Source organism: Theropithecus gelada, chromosome 5, assembly GCF_003255815.1.
Source record: "Theropithecus gelada isolate Dixy chromosome 5, Tgel_1.0, whole genome shotgun sequence".
Classification (NCBI taxonomy): domain Eukaryota; kingdom Metazoa; phylum Chordata; class Mammalia; order Primates; family Cercopithecidae; genus Theropithecus; species Theropithecus gelada.
In genome coordinates this window covers 161,909,311-161,930,325 of record NC_037672.1, presented here as the reverse complement: position 1 = coordinate 161,930,325, position 21,015 = coordinate 161,909,311, and the positions used below count along the sequence as shown (strand labels likewise).

At 41.6% G+C, this 21,015-nt stretch overlaps 3 pseudogenes across 1 annotated transcript; 2 read left to right on the top strand and 1 right to left on the bottom strand.

Annotated features, from left to right (window-relative positions):
- Positions 1 to 516: 516 nt before the first annotated feature.
- Positions 517 to 1,998, top strand: LOC112624394 (annotated as a pseudogene).
- Positions 1,999 to 10,545: 8,547 nt separating this feature from the next.
- On the top strand, positions 10,546 to 10,980 carry LOC112625071 (annotated as a pseudogene).
- A 3,524-nt stretch (positions 10,981 to 14,504) lies between these two features.
- LOC112624393 lies at positions 14,505 to 20,445 on the bottom strand (annotated as a pseudogene). The gene is made up of 2 exons (XR_003119394.1): positions 20,409 to 20,445; positions 14,505 to 15,923 (listed from the first exon to the last, which is right to left on the bottom strand). The product of XR_003119394.1 is annotated as a tripartite motif-containing protein 60-like (transcript).
- Between the last annotated feature and the right edge of the window lie 570 nt (positions 20,446 to 21,015).

Genomic DNA, 21,015 nt, shown 5'->3' with positions numbered 1-21,015 from the left:
GACGGGGTTTCACCGTGTTAGCCAGGATGGTCTCGATCTCCTGACCTCATGATCCGCCCGTCTCGGCCTCCCAAAGTGCTGGAATTACAGGCTTGAGCCACCGCGCCCGGCCTTCAGTGTGAATTATAACCACATTTTTCTCCCACCAGTTACAAATAACATTCAGTAAATTAAAACGGAAACTGGAATCCTATTCTCTTAGGGTGGAGCAGGGAGTGCCCTCAGCCCGGCACAGGTAGGGGTGGGTGGCAGAAGAGCAAACCAAACAGCTGAGGTTCCTTGAGAATGAAAACTTCTCACAGAATACAAAGTGCTCCCGAGGCCTAGGCGTCCCAAGAGCCCTGCGGTGCTTCCCGCAGCGGGCTAGGCGACACCTCCAGTAAGTCTGTACTGAAGTCAGGGCAGCAGAGCAGTGATTGTGCGCGCAGCACCACCTCTGGGCTTCAACTTCCGGGTGAGATCGTGGAGGTCGAACATGACGTTGGAGACCAGGTGCAGCGCCAGGTACCACAGTGGATGGAAGGATGTGCCCTGGGGTTGGGTAGCTATCCTCTTGAGAGGTGAAGCCAGCTGGACTTCCTGGGTCCAGTCCGGACTTGGAGAACTTTTCTGTCTAGCTAAAGGATTGTGAACACACCAATCAGCACTCTGTAAAAACACACCAATAAGTGCTCTGTGTCTAGCTAAAGGTTTGTTTTTTTTTTTTTTTTTTTTTGAGACGGAGTCTCGCTCTGTTGCCCAGGCTGGAGTGCAGTGGCCGGATCTCAGCTCACTGCAAGCTCCGCCTCCTGGGTTCACGCCATTCTCCCGCCTCAGCCTCCTGAGTAGCTGGGACCACAGGCGCCCGCCACCTCGCCCGGCTAATTTTTTGTATTTTTTAGTAGAGACGGGGTTTCACCGTATTAGCCAGCATGGTCTCGATCTCCTGACCTCGTGATCCGCCCATCTCGGCCTCCCAAAGTGCTGGGATTACAGGCTTGAGCCACCGCGCCCGGCCCAGCTAAAGGTTTGTAAACACACCAATCAGCCCTCTGTAAAATGGACCAATCAGCAGGATGTGGGCGGGGCCAAAATAAGAGAATAAAAGCTGGCCACTCAAGCCAGCAGAGGCAACCACTTGCATTACCTTCCACACTGTGGAAGCTTTGTTCTTTTGCTCGTCACAATAAATCTTGCTGCTGCTCACTCTTTGGGTCTGCACTACCTTTAGGAGCTGTAACACTCACCACAAGCGTCTGCAGCTTCATTCCTAAAGTCAGCAAGACCACGAACCCACCAGGAGGAACAAACAACTCCGGACGTGCCACCTTTACGAGCTGTAACACTCACTAGGAAGGTCTGCGGCTTCACTCCTGAAGTCAGCCAGACCACGAACCCACCAGAAGGAAGAAACTCCGGACACATCTGAACATTGCAAGGAACAAACTCCGGACACACCATCTTTAAGAGCTGTCACACTCACCATGAATAAGGTCCGTGACTTCATTCTTGAAGTCAGCGAGACCAAGAACCCACTGGGAGGAACCAATTCCGGACACGCTTTTTCCCCAGACCCAGCACCTGGAGAGCCATCCCTGCAGGGTGGGCTGAGCGAGCACTGCGTTCCTGGCGCAGGGCTTCAGGTCTCCCTGACAGACCTTACGCTAAACTGCAGTCTCTTTGCATAGAGATCCAACGAGGAGCATACTGGTCCAACAGCGGTCGCTTCACCAGTCCTGGGAATCGTTTTCTCCTCATGCCCTGTCAGTCGTTCATGCAGCCCAGGGAGGAATTTTAGTAGCAACACTCCGGATTCATACCACTGAAATTACCAGGCAACTCCAACTCAGAAGGACCACCAGGAAAAGGCAAGAAGAGAATCACCATCAGGTCCCAGTCCCTTTTTGTGACAAGTACTAGAGGGTTTGGGTCTGCATGGGCTGTCTCCCGCTGGGCTCACCTGCCCTATTGAGCAGGCTGCCTCAAGGAAGAAGCTCACAGGGGAAATCTGACCTCTGAAACAGCAAGTATAAAATGCTTTAAATAAGCCAAAACTAAACTAAGAGTTATGTTAACTAAAAATACATGGATGCTACCGAAGATAGTCGAATATTAGAGGAAGAGATTAAACTCTGATTTTGAGCACTTTATACTCTATTTAGAAAATGAGTAAGATGCAGTTCTGAAAACCCGAAAATACAAAGAATAGGATATGATACACACACTAGATGAAAAAGAAACTTTCAGACCATATTATCTTAAAGCTCTAATAAGTGAGATAGCAAACTATTCACTGAAATAGACAACCAGTAATTGATATAAGGGTATGTATCAATAACATGTTTTAAGATAAAAAACTTCATGAGCTTTTCCATTTTAACTAAGGAATGATGGTTCTAGACTTCTGCCACAACATTATGGTCCACAAAAGATTCTTCATTTTACATAGATTTCACTCTAGGTCCTGAAACAGCACGTCATAATCTTGTATCTCTGAAGATAGAATACAGTGAGATTTGGAAAGACACCACAAAAACTCATGATCCAAAAAAGATTAAGGCTGGTATTACTAGCAAGAAGAGAGAGACAAAAATCAAACGGGACAGATATAATAGAGTTGTTTGTTAGAATTGTCTTCCCAGGAGATGGAAAAAGACACCATCACAATAGGATTTATGCTTTACTATTCAGCTATCGAAATGTAATAACTTTGCTGAAGTCATTACAGTAGGTAGAGCGGCAAACGTTCTTCTATCAAAAGTAAAACCCGGTAATATTAGGATTTTTCTGGACAATGAAGTGGGTGACATTTAATCTTATAACTTGAATGCCAGGTCTCATATCTTTTCTTCAAGTGATATTTTTATGAAACTACTTAGGCTGTGTTTCACACCGGGTATGATTTGCAACCTCTTGTAACCTATACGGCAATAGACTATGAAGGATGAATTATTTGAAAACTATTTTGTATTTTTATTTAGGTGAGGAGATCTACAATTCTGAATTCTGTGTTTACCACTTATAAGCAGAGAAAAGGTTTTCCTCTTCCATTATTTTAGCAGCTGTCAATAAAATAGTATTAGAAATGCATACTCTTCAGAGATGTAATGGGAGTAAATTATAAAGTATTTTTGATAGTCTAAGATGAAAGATGTTATTACTTACACAGTCATCAATGCATTCCACATTATGAATTAAAATTCCACATTATGAATTTTATCAAAATTACATAGAAAATTATTAGTTCAGTCCAGCAACAAGTCTAATATAAAAACGAAAATCTCCTGGGTCATGCTATCCTATGCCAAATTCCTGTTAAACAGAGGGATGATTTATTCCAGTGACCTTGCTGTTTCTCCATAATTGTAATATGTCTAATGTTAGACATTTCAAATTAACATTCTATTAGGTAAACCGAGAATTTAGGTCTCTCACACCACGCAGACACATACTCTATCTTTACCCACAAAATCCAAATATGGTAATGTAACTGGATTAATATGTTCATATGACTATATAATTGTTCACAACTGAGCCACTTAGGTACTATAATTTGATACACAAATTTTGTTTTACTGTGATTAAAATTGCCTGATACTTTACTTGCTGCATTTTCTGTTTATCTCTTTCAGCCCCATAGCTGCTAATCTCTAAAGTTCCTCTCTAAACTCCACATGGAATTTGTTGATTTTATTCATTTTCTTTGTAGCGCTCAATCTCCTGAAGCCCTCTATCACCTTAGCATGAACTGAAATTTGATGATATGATGCACGGCTGTCATCTGAGGTCTTTCATGTTTCCATTACCCTAAGCATCAACTGTTATTTTTTGTCTTATGTCCAGAGGTTTTAAGTCTATTGTTGTCTGAGTCCCTTGTTTCCCTTCTTAGTTTTTCCCTTCTTTTGGTGAGCATATCACCAGGTAGTTCCCTGAGAAAGGGGACTTGGAAGATGTGCCAGTCATTTCCCTGTGTGCTGTGAGATGTGGGAATGTGTGCTAGGCTCAGCATCACATCTGGAAGAGGGTCAAGAACATTTGTGAAGGCCACACATGCCTGAGACCAGAGTTCAGAGTGCCTGACCACGACTCATACTCAATCAGAACATCAGAGAACACGAGCTTCCCCAACTCCCAAAACCACACGAACAGGAGTTGAGTAAAAATAACAGTAGAATCCAGTTTGAGAAATGAAAGAGACATATCACGAGGGGAATCTGAAGCCTTGAATGCACTAAGGGTAACCACAGAAATAACAAACTTCAAACTCTGCCTAACCTCTGGCTCGATTAATACAAACACACCCTCCCTACAGGCCTAGCAGAAGGGAAACAAGTTCATTTCTTCTATTGGTTGAATTGTGTTCTGCCAAAAACATCTATTGAAGTGCCTACCCCAGTGCTTCAGATGTGACCTCATTTGGAAATTAGGTCTTTACCAAGGTAATCTGTTAAGGTCGGGTGCGGTGGCTCACGCCTGTAATGCCAGCACTTTAGGAGGCCCAGGCGGGTGGATCACCTGAGGTCAGGAAATCGAGACCAACCTGGCCAACACAGTGAAACCCTGTCTCTAGTAAAAATACAAAAATTAGCTGGGCATGGTGGCAGGCACCTGTAATCCCAGCTACTCGGGAGGCTGAGGCAGCATCGCTTGAACTTGGGAGGGGGAGGTTGCAGTGAGCCGAGATTGTCCGTTGCACTCCAGCCTGGGCGACAACAGTGAAACTCCATCTCAAAAAAAAAAAAAAAAAGTAATCAGTTCAAATGAGGCCATTAGGGTGGGCCTTAATCTGAGTGCTGTCCTTACAAAAATAGAAAATTTTGACACAAATATATGCACAGAGGAAGGTTACGTGAGGAAACATGGGGAGAATGCCATCGGAGTGATGCATCTACTAGCCAAGGAATGACAGATTGGCAGCAACCCACCAGAGCCTGGAGGCATGGAAGCAATTCTGTATCACAGCCCTCAGAAAGAACCAATTCTGCCAACACCCATATTTTGGACTTGGCCTCCAGAACTGTGAGACAATAAATTTCCTGTTATGTAAACGATCCAGTTTGTGATACCTTATTAGGGTATTCCCTCCAAAACTAATATAATCTACAAGTATAAAAATGTTTACCTCAGTATGTATTTTTCTATATATGTCTGGTTTTCACCAAAAACAAAAAAGTACAAGGCATACAAAAAAAGTAAAAGGAAAATAAACCACACTCTGAAGAGACAAAATGAACATCAGAACCATACTAAGCTATGACGCAAATGTAGGAAATCTCATGAAAAATAATTGTAATTGATATGTTAAAGGCTTTAGTGGAAAATAAAGACAATATGCAGGAGTAGATAGATAATTTCATCAGCGAGTTGGAAACTATAAAATCAAATGGAAGAGCTAGGCGCGGTGGCTCACACCTATAATCCTAGCACTTTGGGAGGCTGAGGTGGACCATCGCTTGAGGTTAGGAGTTCGAAACCAGGCTGACCAACATGGTGAATCCCTGTCTCTACTAAAAATAATATAAAAAAAATTGCCAGGTGTGGTGGCAGGCACCTGTAATCCCAGCTACTTGGGAGGCTGAGGGAGAATTACTTGAACCCAAGAGGTGTAGGCTGCAGTGAGCCGAGATCGTGCCACTGCACTCTAGCCTGGGTGACAAAGTGAGACTCCGTCTCCAAAAAAAAAAAAAAAAAAAAAAAAAAAAAAAAAAAAAAAAAAAAAAAATCAGATAGAAATGCTAGCAGTGAAAACCACAGAAAAGAGATGAAGATGCCTTCAGTGGGCTCATTAGTACCCTCAATACACTGAGGGAAATAATCAGTGAACTTGAACAAGACAGATAAACAAACTACCCAAACTGAAATATAAAGTGAAAAGAATAAAAAACAAAAACCAAGAACTGTGGGACAGTATCAAACAGTGTCATTTATGGACACTTGGAATCTCAGAAAGAAGAAATCTCATCACTAGGAAATGAAGGCAAAAATAAATAAAATTTAAAAAGAAAAACAGAGGAAATACTCATAAAAAATCATGGCCAAGTATTTAGTTACAGACACTAAAACTCCAGAAACAAGAAGTCCAGAGAACACCAAGCATGATGAGTATCAAAACACACACACACACACACACCCCCCAAAACAAGAAAAAAATGACAACATATCTCCAAACATATGAACATATCAATCAAATTCAAACTGCTTAAAATTAAAATCAAAAACAATCTTGAAGGCAGTCCAAATAAAAAACTACATTACTGCTATGCATGCCTTAACTACGGGAATATGTTCTGAGAAGTATGTCATAGGATGATTTCATCATTCTGTGAACGTCACAGAGTATGTTATGTTAGATTGCAGTTGTGTAGCTTATTATGCCTGTAAGCTACACGGTACAGGTGAATGCTCCTAGGCTATAAACCTGTATAGCACATTACTGTACTGAATACTATAGAAATTGTAACACAATGGCAAGTATTTGTGTATCTAAGTATATGTAAGCATAGAAAATTTCCGTAAAAATGCAATTTTATAATCTTATAGGACCACCGTCATGTATGTGGTCAGTGGCTGAACCACTGTTTTGCAGTGCATGAATACTGACAAAGAAAGGAGGATAAGAATTACAACAGACCTCTCATCAGAAAATGTGAAATCAAGGAGATAATAGTTACTTCTGTAAATAAAAAAAAATCTTGCCAACTCACAATTCTATAACCGATTAGCACATTTCTCAAAAGTAATTGAAAAATACTTAGAAAAATAAAATGGAGGGAATTTGTTGCCATCAAGCAGACACTGCAAGGAATGTTAAAGTACTTCAGGCCAAAGGAATATTATAGATGTCAGAAACTTGTGTTTACACAAAGAAATAAAGTGCATAAAATAAAGGTAATTGCTCTAACAGATAACTAGCTGTTTAAAACAATAATAAGGTCAGGCACGGTGGCTCACGCCTGTAATCCCTGCACTTTGGGAGGCCGAGGCAGGTGGATCACGAAGTCACCAGACTGAGACCATCTTGGCTAACACGGTGAAACTCCATTTCTTCTAAAAAAAAAAAAAATAGCCAGGCATGGTGGCAGGCACCTGTAGTCCCAGCTATCCGCAGGCTGGGGCAGGAGAATGGTGTGAACCCAGGACGCGGAGCTGGCAGTGAGCTGAGATCGGGCCACTGCACTCCAGCCTGGGCGACAGAGCGAGACTCCATCTCAAAAAAAAAAAAGAGTATTTTTCCAGCATATGTAAAAGTATTGCATGAATACAAGACCACAAAGAATCAGTGAGAATTGGGAATATACTATTATTACAAGGTTCTTAAACTGAAAGGGAAACAGTATAATTTCACTTAAAGGAGGCTTCAAATTATTTTCAAATGTATACTGTAAACCCCTGGAAGAACCACTAAAAAATGTTTTTAAAAGATGTATACAATAAGGCCAGACACGATGGCTCATGCCTGTAATCCCAGCACTTTGGGAGGCCGAGGCAGGTGGATGACCGAGGTCAAGAGCGGTATCATCCTGGCCAACATGGTGAAACCCAGTTTCTATTAAAAGTACAAAAATTAGGCTGGACGCGGTGGCTCATGCCTATAATCCCAACACTTTGGGCAGCTGAGGCGGGCATATTACGAGGTCAAGAGATCAAGACCATCCTGGCCAAGATAGTGAAACCCCGTCTCTACTAAAAATACAAAAATTAGCTGGGCATGGTGGTGTGCGCCTGTAGTCTCAGCTATTTGAGAGGCTGAGGTTGCAGTGAGCCAAGATTGCACCACTGCACTCCAGCCTGGTGACACAGCGAGACTCCATCTCAAAAAAAACAAAAAAACAAAACAAAAAAAAACCTAGCTGGGTGTGGTGGCACATACCTGTAGTCCCAGCTACTCAGGAGGCTGAGGCAGGAGAATCACTTGAACCTGGGAGGCGGAAATTGCAGTAAGCCGAGATTGCACTACTACACTCCAGCCTGGTGACAGAGCGAGACTCTGTCTCAAAAAATAAATAAATAAAAAGTTAATAGAAGAGATTAAAATTTAATCATTAAAACATGGTTGATTAAACCCAGAGAAGCAAGGCATGGTGGTGTGTACCTATAGTCCCAGCTATTCAGGAGGCTGAGTCCAGGAGTTTGGGGATGCAGTGGGCTATGATTGTGCCTGTGAATAGCTATTGAATGCTAGCCTGGGCAATATAGCCAGACCTTGTCTTAATCCTAGCACTTTTGAAGTCCAAGGTGGGTGGATCACTTGGAGCCAGGAGTTTGAGTCCAACCTGGGCAACATTAGTTAAGATCTTGTCTCTAATAAAAACAAAAAACAGAGAATTCAAAATCAGCCTTCTTTTCAAGTTTCTATGAGACACTCACCAAGATAAACCACATCATAGGCTATGAAACACACCCTCACACATTTAAAGAATAGAAACATACAAAATTAAAGTTGATATTATAGAAAAATCTCTGAGAAATCCGCAAAAATGTGAAAATTAGTACACTTCTAAATACCCCTTGGGTCAAAGAGTAAGTCTCAGGAAAATTAAATATTTTGAGCAAAATACAAATACAGTATTTCCAGGGAAATTTATAGCATTAAATTTATAACATATATTAGAAAAGAAGATCTAAAATCAGTAACTTAACCCTTTACCTTAAGAAACTAGAAAGAAAAAAAGCAAATGTAACGCTTTTCAATGTAAAGCATACAGAAGGACAAAAATAAAAATTACAGCAGAAATCAATAAAATTGAAATTGGAAACAAGACAGAAAATCAACAAAACCAAAGCTGATTCTTTGAAAGATAAAAATAGAGGCAATAAATTGATAACTGCCACAAACTGCCCAACCTAGTATGGGATTTCAAATGCATGCTCTTTCCACTACCTCAGTGCCTTAGTTTCGGCAATGAGTGAGGGATAGAACAATTAGGAAGAAGCCTGATTATGTAGGGGAAATAGGGAAAAGAATATTATAGCAATGATTTCTTGGGACATAAGGTTGGTGGTGGAATATTAAGTAGCCAGAAACTGGCAAGAGGAGTGCAGAGTAGGGATGCTGGAAATACACAATTATATTTTTCATTTATGAAACCCTCTATCACCTACAAAAATGATTGTCTTTAAACTATGATTGTTTTCTTGTCCAAGGAAGCCACTGCGTTCACAGTTCACAGATCCTCAAATATTTAAGTTAATCCATATTTCTCTAATAACACATTTCACCAATGTCATCCTATTTTTGATGTCTACTATAATTCATTACTGTAATTTAGCCAGGAGGTATGTAATTTTCTCTGGATGGGTTAAGATTAAGATAACTGGCCAGGCGTGGGGGCTCATGCCTGTAATCTCAGCACTTTGGGAGGCTGAGGCAGGTGGATCACTTGAGGTCAGGAGTTCAAGACCAATATGGTGAAATATGGTGAAACCCTGACTCTACCAAAAAATACAAAAATTGACCAGGCGTGGTGGCACGTGTCTGTAATTCCAGCTACTTGGGAGGCTGAGGTGCAAGAAATTGCTTAAACCCAGGAGGCAGAGGCCGCAGTTAGCAGAGATCACGCCACTGCACTCCAGCCTGGGCAACAGAGCTAGACTCCATCTCAAAAAAATAAAAAATAAAAATAATTGAAGCATTGCAATAGTACCTGGAGCTTAAATTTATCCATTATAATGCCAGCTGACTTTGGGTGCAAGTTCCTGACCAAATTTGTGTAACTGACTAAATGTCATGCTTATAGAACATTTGTTTATGCTCATGTATTTCATAATACATTGCAGATATAACTATATATTTCTCAATTTAAAAGGTTACAAATATGTAAGAGTAAATTGTCTCAAAACTATAATTCCAGACCCAGCAAAACTTCTGATTAAGTATCAGGATAGACTAAAGACATTTTCAGAGGCCGGGCATGGTGGCTCACGCCTGTAATCCCAGCACTTTGGGAAGCCGAGGTGGGTGGATCACAAGGTCAGGAGATGGAGACCATCCTGGCTAACATGATGAACCCCCGACTGTACTAAAAATACAAAAAAATTAGCGGGCCGTGGTGGTAGGCGCCTGTAGTCCCAGCTACTCGGGAGGATGAGGCAGGAGAATGGCATGAACCCGGGAGGCGGAGCTTGCAGTGAGCCAAGATCACGCTACTGCACTGGAGCCTGGGCAACAGATCGAGACTCCGTCTCAAAAAAAGAAAAAACAAAAAACAAAGGTCTCAAAAACTTTATTTCCCATGAGCCTTATTAGAAAGCTACTGAAGGATGTGCTCCAATTAAACAAGAAACCAACTTCCAAATGGAAAAACATAAAAACAGGTAAAACAATTCAAGAGATGCCAAGAATATCTCCAAGATACCTGAGCAGCTGGCTTAGTGAACCAATGTGCCTGCGTTGCAGATGAGACGGCTCCTTGAGAGTATTCTGCAAGATGAAAATGGTGTAAAGCCAGAAGCCTTTAAATGAATTCAGGAAATCAGACAAGTGCAGGGGACAGTTTGGGAATGAATTAAGAATAAGAACATGGAGCTCTTTCCTTTTGCGCCATCACTGAAGTGGGAGCGGCCAAAATGAAGTTCAGTCCCTTTGTGACTTCTGACAGAAGCAAGAACCGCAAAAGGCATTTCAATGCACCTTCCCAGTCACAGGAAGACTTTGTCTTCCTTTCTTTCCAAATTGCTGAGACAGAAGTACGACGTTTGATCCATGCCCATCCAATAGGATGGTGAAGTTCAGGTTGTACGAGGACACTATAAAGGTCAGCAACTTGGGAAAGCAGTCCAGGTTTACAGGAAGAAATACGTCATCTACACTGAACAGGTGCAGTGGGAAAAGGCTAATGGCACAACTGTCCATGTAGGCATTCACGCCAGTAAGGTAGTTATCACTAGGCTAAATCTGGACAAAGACTGCAAAAAGATCCTTGAAAAGAAAGTCAAATCTCGCCAAGTAGGAAAAGAAAAGGGCAAAACAAGAAAGAAACAATTGAGAAGATGCAGAAATAAAGTAATCTTATATAGAAGCTTTGGTTAAGACTTTAAATGGAAAAAACAAAAGGTTAAGAACATGGAAAACAAAGCATACTGACAATGAGATTATTTACTACAGGGAACAGTTATAGAAAAAACAAAATGCCAATCACTGCACAATGCATGGCTGATAAATGAATGTTATTCAAATAGTCAAAATAAATGTGAGACCGTATTTTAAAATAAAAATGATAAATTCTATTTCAATGGTATTGAAATAATCAAAATAAATATGAGAAAATATTCTAAAACAAAAATGATAAATTCTATTAGAAGGGCCACTGGGTGAAGGCTGTTCCAAATTCTTATCTTCCAAAGTGGGACATAATGCTTCAAACTAAAAAATCCAAAAGTATTATTAGAATGTGATTTGGTGACTATAAAGGAGCTGAAAAGTTCAGAGTGGCTGCTTCTGAACTTTTGCTGGCAGGAATGGTTATAAAGCAATATTTGTAAATCAAAAAAATTTTGTAAACAATAATTGAAACTATAAGCCTAGATTTTTAAAAACTGTGCTTTTGGGCTGGGTGCAGTGGCTCACGTCTGTAATCCCAGCTCTTTGGGAGGCCGAGGTGGGCAGAACACCTGAGGTCAGGAGTTCAAGACCAGATTGGCCAACATGGTGAAACTCCGTCTCTACTAAAAACACAAAAATTAGCCAGGTGTGGTAGTGGGAGCCTATAATCCCAGCTACACTGGAGGCTGAGGCACGAGAATCGCTTGAACCCGGGAGGCAGAGGTTGCAGTGAGCCAAGATAGGGCCATTGCACTCAAGCCTAGGCAACAGAGCGAGACTCCATCTCAAGAAAGAAAAGAAAGAAAAGAAAGAAAAGAAAAGAAAGAAAAGAAAGAAAGAAAGAAAGAAAGAAAGAAAGAAAGAAAGAAAGAAANAAAAGAAAGAAAAGAAAGAAAGAAAGAAAGAAAGAAAGAAAGAAAGAAAGAAAGAAAGAAAGAAAGAAAGAAAGACGGATGATCAATGATCTAGCTTACACAGGAAGAAATATCGATGTCTCTATTTGCCCATGACATGACTACCTCTGCAGAAAATCCAATGGAATCTACATAAGAGCTCCTAGAAGTGAGTTTAGCAAGCTAATGGGAAATAAGATTAATGCACAAAAATCAATTTCTATATTCTAGTAATGAACAATTAGAATTGAAATAATCAACATAAAAATATCAAATACTTAAGGACAAATCTGACAAAGGATGCTAAACACATGTACATTGAAAACTACACATTTCAGACAAGTTAATGACATAAAAATTGATGGAACAGACTAGATTCATTGTCTCAGTTATATCTGCTAGCTGACGTGTTAAGATGTCAATTTTCTCCACATTAATCTAAAAAGATACAACATAATCCCATCAAAAGCTCACCAGTCTTTTTTGTTGACACAAGTTTTTCCACATGTTACATATGTGATCTATTGAACGATATTAATCTCTGAATTAACAGAATAAACCTAAGGAGGAAAACATGGAACTAAGTTAAGATGGATTCTGAGCCTAGAGATCAGTTCTCAAAGTGAAGTGAAGGACAGCTGAACAGCACTAGAAGGTACTCTGTCCGGAGGGAACGGATGATTATCTACTGGTTGTGTGTATACATGTGTGTGGTAGAGGAGGATGTTAAGAGTGCCATCTCATTTTCTTTCCTTTGTTTTTGAGATGGAGTTTCGCTCTTGTCACCCAGGCTGGAGTGCAATGGCCCAATCTCGGCTCACTGCAACCTCCGCCTCCCGGGTTCAAGAGATTCTCCTGCCTCAGCCTCCTGAGTAGCTGGGATTACAGGTATGTGCCACCACATGCGACAATTTTTTTTTTTTTTTTTTTTTGAGATAGTCTTGCTCTGTCACCCAGGCTGGAGTGCAATGGCGCAATCTCGGCTCACTGCAAACTCTGCCTCCGGGGTTCACACCATTCTCCTGCCTCAGCCGCCCGAGTAGGTGTGACTACAGGCGCCCGCCACAATGCCTGGCTAATTTTTTTTTTTGTAGTTTTAGTAGAGACAGGGTTTCACTGTGTTAGCCAGGATGGTCTTGATCTCCTGACCTTGTGATCCTCCCGCCTCGGCCTCTCAATAATTTTTTTGTATTTTTAGTAGAGACAGGGTTTCACCATTTTGGCCAGTATGCTCTCAAACTCCTGACCTCAGGTGATCGGCCCACCTTCGCCTCCCAAAGTGTTAGGATTACAGGCGTGAGCCAACACACCCGACCGACATCTCAGTTTCTACAGGACTAAGGCAGTACTGACAAAGACGCACAGAATAAAAAAGTTACTTAGGAATACTGAGGTAAATAGATGAAAGGGAAAAGTGGCACTAGGCATGGTGGTTAATGCCTGTAATCCCAGTGCTTTGGGAGGCTGAAGCAGGATTTACTGCGTGAGGCCGTAAGTTCAAGAGCAGCCTGGGCAATATAGAAGAAAAGAAAAATAAAATTTTAATTAAAAAAAAAAAAAAAAGTTGACAGTGGCTATCTTTACATATCAGGTAGTCCAAGAGTAATGATGAATGCCTTTAATAAAGACTTAATCTTGGCCAGGCGCAGTGGCTCATGCCTGTAATCCCAGCACTTTGAGAGGCCGAGGCAGGTGGATCACCTGAGCTCGGGAGTTCGAGACCAGCCTGACCAACATGGAGAAACCACGTCTCTACTAAAAATTCAAAATTAGCCAGGCATGGTGGTGCATGCCTGTAATCCCAGCTACTCAGGAGGCTGAGGCAGGAGAATCACTTGAAGCCAGGAGGCAGAGGTTGCAGTGAGCCGAGATCGTACCACTGCACTCCAGTCTACGTGACAGAGCGAGACTCCATCTCAAAAAAAAAAAAAAAAAACTTAAAGGAAAAATACATAGGCAACACAGAAAAAACATTATTGGGCTTCTACTGGCAATTATAGGAGTAATAGTTTTCTTATATAACACATTCCTTCAGCAATACATTTTTCAAGTATTTTGTCTTAGAATTTTTAAGGTAGTTTGTCATTGACCCCGTAATTTTTTTTTTTTTTTTCTTGAGAGGGAGTTTCCCTCTTGTTGCCCAGGCTACAGGCTAGAGTGCAATGGTGCAATCTCGGCTCACTGCAACCTCCGCCTCCCGGGTTCAAGTGATTCTCCTGCCTCAGCCTCCTGAGTAGCTGGCATTACAGGCGTGCGCCGCCACGCCCAGCTAATGTAGTATTTTTAGTAGAGATGGAATTTTTCCATATTGATCAGGCTGGTCTTGAACTCCCAACCTCAGGTGATCCACCCGCCTCGGCCTTCCAAAGTGCTGGGATTACAGGCTTGAGCTACCACACCCGGCCGACTCCATAATTTATTATAAAGTAGGTCCTATAATCACATATTTTTAGAAGTTGCTGAAACTGAGATATAAACGATTCTGTTTTTTTGTGGGGAAAACTGGACAAATTACAGAATGGCCAAAACTAGATTCACTGGCTCAGTTATGTCTAATAGTTGAAACAAAATGACAGTCTTTTAATAGTTCTTCATTCAGAATCTGTTACTGTAGAAATTTTAAGAGGTCCTGAGTCAGTTCCAGTATAAAAATAAGGCCAAAGTATTCCTGTAAAATCATCATTAAAAGTATAGAGAAGAGATCTATCATTCAAATTATAAAAGGAAACCTCATTCATTTCATAGTCTAAAAAAATGCCAATCTTACTAGGTGTTACTTTGGGCAGCAGAATAATTTCCTTATGGCCCAATACAATATAATTATTCTGACTAGATCGCCAAATTCCCCATAGTCCATCCTGTACTAAAATTGGTTGACTCTTCCTCCTTCTGGGAAGAGAGTCATTACAGACACCAAGAATCCATTCAGGCTTGTCTTTCACTTCTACTTCCCAGTACTGCCTGCCACAGCTATATCCCTTAGAGCCCAGAACAGCTGGGAGGAGATAAAATCTTCTCGGGTTACGAGGTAAGTTTTGTGTTGTATTTCCATACCGCACAGTTTTTCTGTCTTCTGAGACTATAAGTTTACGATGTGCTGTTTCAGGATCTAGAATTACATCTACTTGAAATCGCTTGATGATTTTGTTTAGGCCAGAATATTGTGGAGGCAGATGGTAACCATATTCTTTTAATTTGAATGAAAAAGGTTCAGGGAATTTTAAATTTTTATATCTGTGATAGATATCCTTAACATTAGCCAGTAATTCCAGTTCTGACTTCACATGTATGCTCTCTATCTCCTTGAGTAGATATTTTAATGAGGAGGTATAATCTGAAAATTTTGTTAGGCTTTCATTTAGTTGTGCTAAAATATCCATCTCTTCATCTTGTAATTGCCTAAGAACAGTCTCTTGCTGATTTTGCAGAAATAACCTAAGTTGCTCAAATTCAGACTTGACTTCTTCTGCCCTATGTTTTACCTGTTTCTTCAGTTCCAGTGATTTTCTGGTTTGCATAGTTACGACTTTTTCAATTAGTTCCACTCTCTCCTTCCACGGTGCATTATATTCCTCCAGTTTCTTCCTATGATACGAGGCAGCCTTCTTTATGGGCCAAACACAGTGATGCTGGTGATCAGTGGAGAAACTGCACCTTGGACATAAAAGCTCTAGGTCTTTCTGACAGAAGAAAGTCAAAAGCTGATTATGCTTCTTACACACATGCTTCTCTTCCTGCCTCTTCCTCTTGCTTCTTATCTGGAGTTGCTTAGCAAGTTCAGTCAAACTACCCAGCTGGGGATTGCTTACAAATTTCCTTTCTGGACAGCAAAAGTGGCAAAAGGGGCAGGGGAAACTATCACCTAGATCTTCCAGGACATAATGATGTAGGAGAGAGACAGAAGTTATGCCCGCAGCTGATGGTCACTGGGTCTTTCAAGTAGTCCAGACAGATGGGACAGCTAGCCTCTGCTCAGAGGTCAGCCAGGGCCACCACAAATTCCACTGAGCCTTGAACAAAGATGGTAGGTAAGATAATTATTTTAGTTTAGCAAGGCCTAGCTCTCTAGAGCTCATGACCCACTAGGTCTGGGGAAGAAGTGGATATCTTCCCCAGACCTTGAAATCTGGCCAGCTTTCAGTTTTACTGACTTGGCATGTTAATGGCAGCTTCTGGAAACTTGTTAAGCCCTCAATCTGTTCATAACTCCCCATAAGTCAGGACATTTTTCACCTTAGCTCACCATTCAGAGCCCTTCATATTTCATTATCTTCATCTGGCTACAGTCCCCTAAAGTACTGGGCCAAAATCATCCAACCAACCAACCTAGGTGCCACGCTTTCCCTCTTCACAAACCACTTGCTGCATAGATTACCCCACCCTCACTTCTTTCCTAGGACTAAGTTTTGGTCCTTCTAGAGACTCAGCCCAAGAGAAATGTTCTCTAAGATAATTTATTATATGTCAGGCACTATGCTAAGGATCTAGGATCTTCCACATAGTCACAGGTTCAACTAAACCATCAGAACAACTCCATAAGTTGTTCAACAACTAAACCATCAGAACAACTCCATAAGTTAGGAGCTATTATCCTCAATTAGAGCTGTAAAAGCAGAGTCTACAAGAATTTGAACACGCTTATTCAACATTATGCTAATTGGCATAACCACTGGCATGATACTCAATTACTAAGTTGTAGTGCTCCTTCTTTACACTGCCACATCATCCTATGCATCTCTCTACATATCAAATCACCTTACATTTTTCATATTTGATATGTTCAGTTGTTCATATTTAATAACTTACCCCAATTTTTTTTTTTTTTTAGCTGGAGTTTTTCACTCTTGTCACGCAGGCTGGAGTACAATGGCGCAATCTTGGCACAGTGTAGCCTCTGCCTCCCAGGTTCAAGTGATTCTCCTGCCTCAGGCTCCCAAGTAGCTGGGATTACAGGCATGCACCACCGTGCCTGGCTAATTTTTCTATTTAGTAGAGATGGAGTTTCACCATGTTGGTCAGGCTGGTCTCAAATTCCTGATCTCTGGTGATCCACCCACCTTGGCCTCCCAAAGTGCTGGGATCACAGGTGTGAGCCACCGTGCCTGGCCAACATATCCCAAATATTTTAACGGGTTAAAATGGGCTTATTGATCCAACACTACAACGGTGAAAAAAGAAAAAATACAAATTGACAGATAGCAATACCTAACAGAATTGGGTATTCATCCAATGGTAACACTTAACTAGTTACATGTACTTGGTCAAGTTAATTTCTCTGAGTTTCACTTCTCAGAAAGTAGGAAAAAATACTATATTATGTTTTAAGCATAAATGAATAAATTAAGACACCTGCCACAGTACTTGGCATTTAATACATATACAGTAAAAAGTATTATAGGCTGGGCACGGTGGCTCACACCGGTAATCCCAGCACTTTGGGAGGCCCAGGCAGGTGGATCACCTGAGGTCAGGAGTTCGAGACTAGCCTGGCCAACATGGTGAAGCCCTGTCTCTACTAAAAATACAAAAATCAGCTGGGCATGGTGGCAGGTGCCTGTAATCCCAGCTACTCAGGAGGCTGAGGCAGGAGAATCACTTCAACCTGGGAGGCGGAGGTTGCAGTGAGCTGAGATCATGCCACTGCACTCCAGCCTGGATGACAAGAGTAAAACTGTCTCAAAAATAAAAATAAATAAAAAGTATTATAAGACAATCTCAGAAAATCTCAAGAGCACATACAAATTTAGGTGAATCCATATAATTCTATTATCCCATGTTATATTTTATTACATGAAATACATATATATAGAGAGATACGTATATTTACTTGCATATAAAGCACATTTGGCCAGGCACGTTGGCTCACACCTGTAAGCCCAGCACTTTTGGAGGACAAGGCAGCAGATCACTTGAGGTCAGGAGTTCGAGACCAGCCTGGCCTCATGGTAAAACCCTGTTTCTACTGAAAATACAAAAATTAGCTGGGTATGGGTGTGGTGGCATACACCTGTAATCCCAGGTACTTGGAAGTCTGAGACAGGAGAATCACTTGAACCCAGGACGTGGAGGTTGCAGTGAGCTGAGATCATGTCACTGCACTCCAACCTGGGCAACAGAGCAAGATTCTGTTTAAAAAAAAAAACCCAAAGCACATTAATATTTAACCTAAAAGTTGTTATGTCTTATAAGGTTGCTAATCTTCAAATGATTGATAAAGGCAGTAACTTCCAACAGGTTCACTGTAGTAGTGGTGTGCTTCAAAAATTTTCCTAGACTAATTCTGGAGTAAGACAGAAATTTCAGGATTTTAAAATACATCCTTTACTTTAAATAGTCAGCCCTCTGTATCAGCAAGTTCAGTATCCACTAACACAATTGACTGTGAATACAATTGAAAATACAGTATTCCTGGGATGCAGAATCTGCATCCATTGGTCTTGAGCATTCATGGATTTTGGTATCTTCAGGGTGCCCTGGAACCAATACCCTGTGTATATCCAAGGATTAGAGTACATTTAACTTGTGAAAAATTTGAACACAGAACTACAGAAAATAAGGACAATGACCGGGCATGGTGGCTCACAATTGTCATCCCAAAACTTTGGGAGGCAAGGTGGGCAGATCCCTTGAGCCCAGGAGTTCGAGGCCAGTCTGAGCAAAATGGCAAAATCTCATCTCAACGAAAGCGAAGGGGAAGGGGAAGGGGAAAGAAAGGGGAAAGGAAAGGAAAAAAAAAAAAAAGGAAAAAGGAAAGGAAAGGAAAAGAATAAAAGAGAGGAGAAAGAAAGAAAATAAAGAATACCGTCTCTTATAAACCGCTCTTCCCACCATCCCACACTAAGCGAGGATATGGTACCTCCCAATTCTTAACACTTTTTTTTTTTCCCCACACGGAGTCCCACTCTGTCTTCCAGGCTGAGGGGTAGTGGCACGATCTTGCCTCACTGTAACCTCCACCTCCTGGATTCAAGTGATTCTCCTGCCTCAGCCTCCCGAGTAGCTGGGATTACAGGCATGTGCCACTACACCTGGCTAAATTTTGTATTTCTAGTAGAGGTGGAAAGGTTTCGCCATGTTGGCCAGGCTAGTCTTGAACTCCTGGCCTCAGGTGATCTACCCACCTCGGCCTCCCAAAGTGCTGGGATTACAGGTCTGAGCCACCGCGCCTGGCCTGCTAAATACTTTCAAATGGGTACTTTTGAGCAGAGCAAGAAAGACAGAAAGTGCATGGGAATAGGGGTGAGGTTGCATAGGGTGTTCAGTGTCAGGCCTCTGAGCCCAACCTAAGCCATCATATCCCCAGTAACCTGCACGTATACATCCACATGGCCTGAAGCAACTGAAGAGCCACAGAAGTGAAAATAGTGCTTAACTGATGACATTCCACCATTGTGATTTGTTTCTACCCTACCCTAACTGATCAATGTTCTTTATAATCTCCCCCACCCTTGAGAAGTTTCTTTGTAATTCTCCCCACCCTTGAGAATGTACTTTGTGAGATCCACCCCCTCCCCCAGAACATTGCTCTTAACTCCACCGCCTATACCAAAACCTATAAGAACTCATGATAATCCCATTACCTTTGCTGACTCCTTTTTCGGACTCAGCCCACCTGCACCTAGGTGAAATAAACAGCCATGTTGCTCACACAAAGCCTGTTTGGTGATCTCTTCACACGGACGTGTGAAACACTCAGAGACTGGAAAAAACTGAGGCTGAAGAAATTTTAAGAATCTTGCCCAATGGCAACAGTTAGTAAACTGCAGAGCATCATTACAAAAAATTGTCAAATCAGAAGAAAAAATATATTTTTAAGAAAACATGTATAAAAAAGGACTCTAGCACGGGGCAAAGGACACGACAGGTATTCACTCCAGGTATCATTGTGCCCTCCTTTCCCCAAGCATACACACAAATCAGTCTTCTCTACTATTTAAAATCAGGACATTAAGTGAACACAACAGCTCTGCAGGCTTGGTCACCACGCTCGTTTAAACCACTTATGTCTCTCTCCTAGATACACAATGGTGCCTCCAATTTCTTAAGTCTGTAGCTAAATTGATCTTCTCAAATACAAATAGAATCCTTTCATCTTCCAAGTGAAAACATTCCACTGGTCTTTTATTACTTTATGGAGGCAGTTCTCAAATCTTACCTTGCATTATAATAACGTGGAGGTCTTGGTATAAGATTGCTTGGGCCACATCTCCAGCTTCTGATTCAGTAGGGCTGTTTTTTTCCTAAGTTCCCAGATGATGACGCTGGCCTGCGAACTGTACTTTGTGAACCTACGCTTTAAGGAAAACAAAGCAAAAAGATCCATTAAGATCTAGTTCGAGTTTTTTGCCTAGCTCCCCATCATGTCATATATCACCGTTATAATGTGATTTTACAGCTACTCTGCAATTCTTTACCTAAAGTGTAAAAATCCCTCATCAGGCAGCAAGCTTATTGGTGGGAATATGTCTCTAGCTTGTTTAAGGAATAAATAAAACCTGTGGTAGATTCCAAGCTCTCAGTTTCAACCGTCATCATACTGGCTGATTGTTAACATGCCTGCACCTAATGCGCTTCATCTACAAAGTAGAAGTAATAATTCGTACCTGTAAGACCCTTGTGAGGATTAACGGATGCTTACATAGGTCAAGGGTGCAGGCGATGTAGGCTGGTGGGTTCTCAACTGGCAGCTACCACTTCACTCCCTTAACTCCCCAAACCCCACTCCCAAACACGTACATTAACTCTTTGAAGAAACATGGCCACTTCATAAACCCTAACTTGGATCGTAACATTGAAAGCTTGATTGATGCAGGCCCACCACCCCCATTCTAACGCTACAATCTTGAATTTCTCACAAAAGCCTCGCCAGAGAATAAGGAGATCCAGTCGTGGGCAGGCAGCGACTCGGAGGTCTGGGCACAGAGAATGTTCAGGAAGCCCCTGCCCAGTTAAGCCTCCTGTCGAGACCCTTCTGGGCCTTTCCTCCGGCTTTCTCAGCTCACCTGAAGCACACAGATCGGTAACCCTGGCCACAGGATAGACAGGAGCCACCTAGCCGGCGAGGAAGTACTCAAACCCCAATCCCACCAAGTTCGCGGCTTC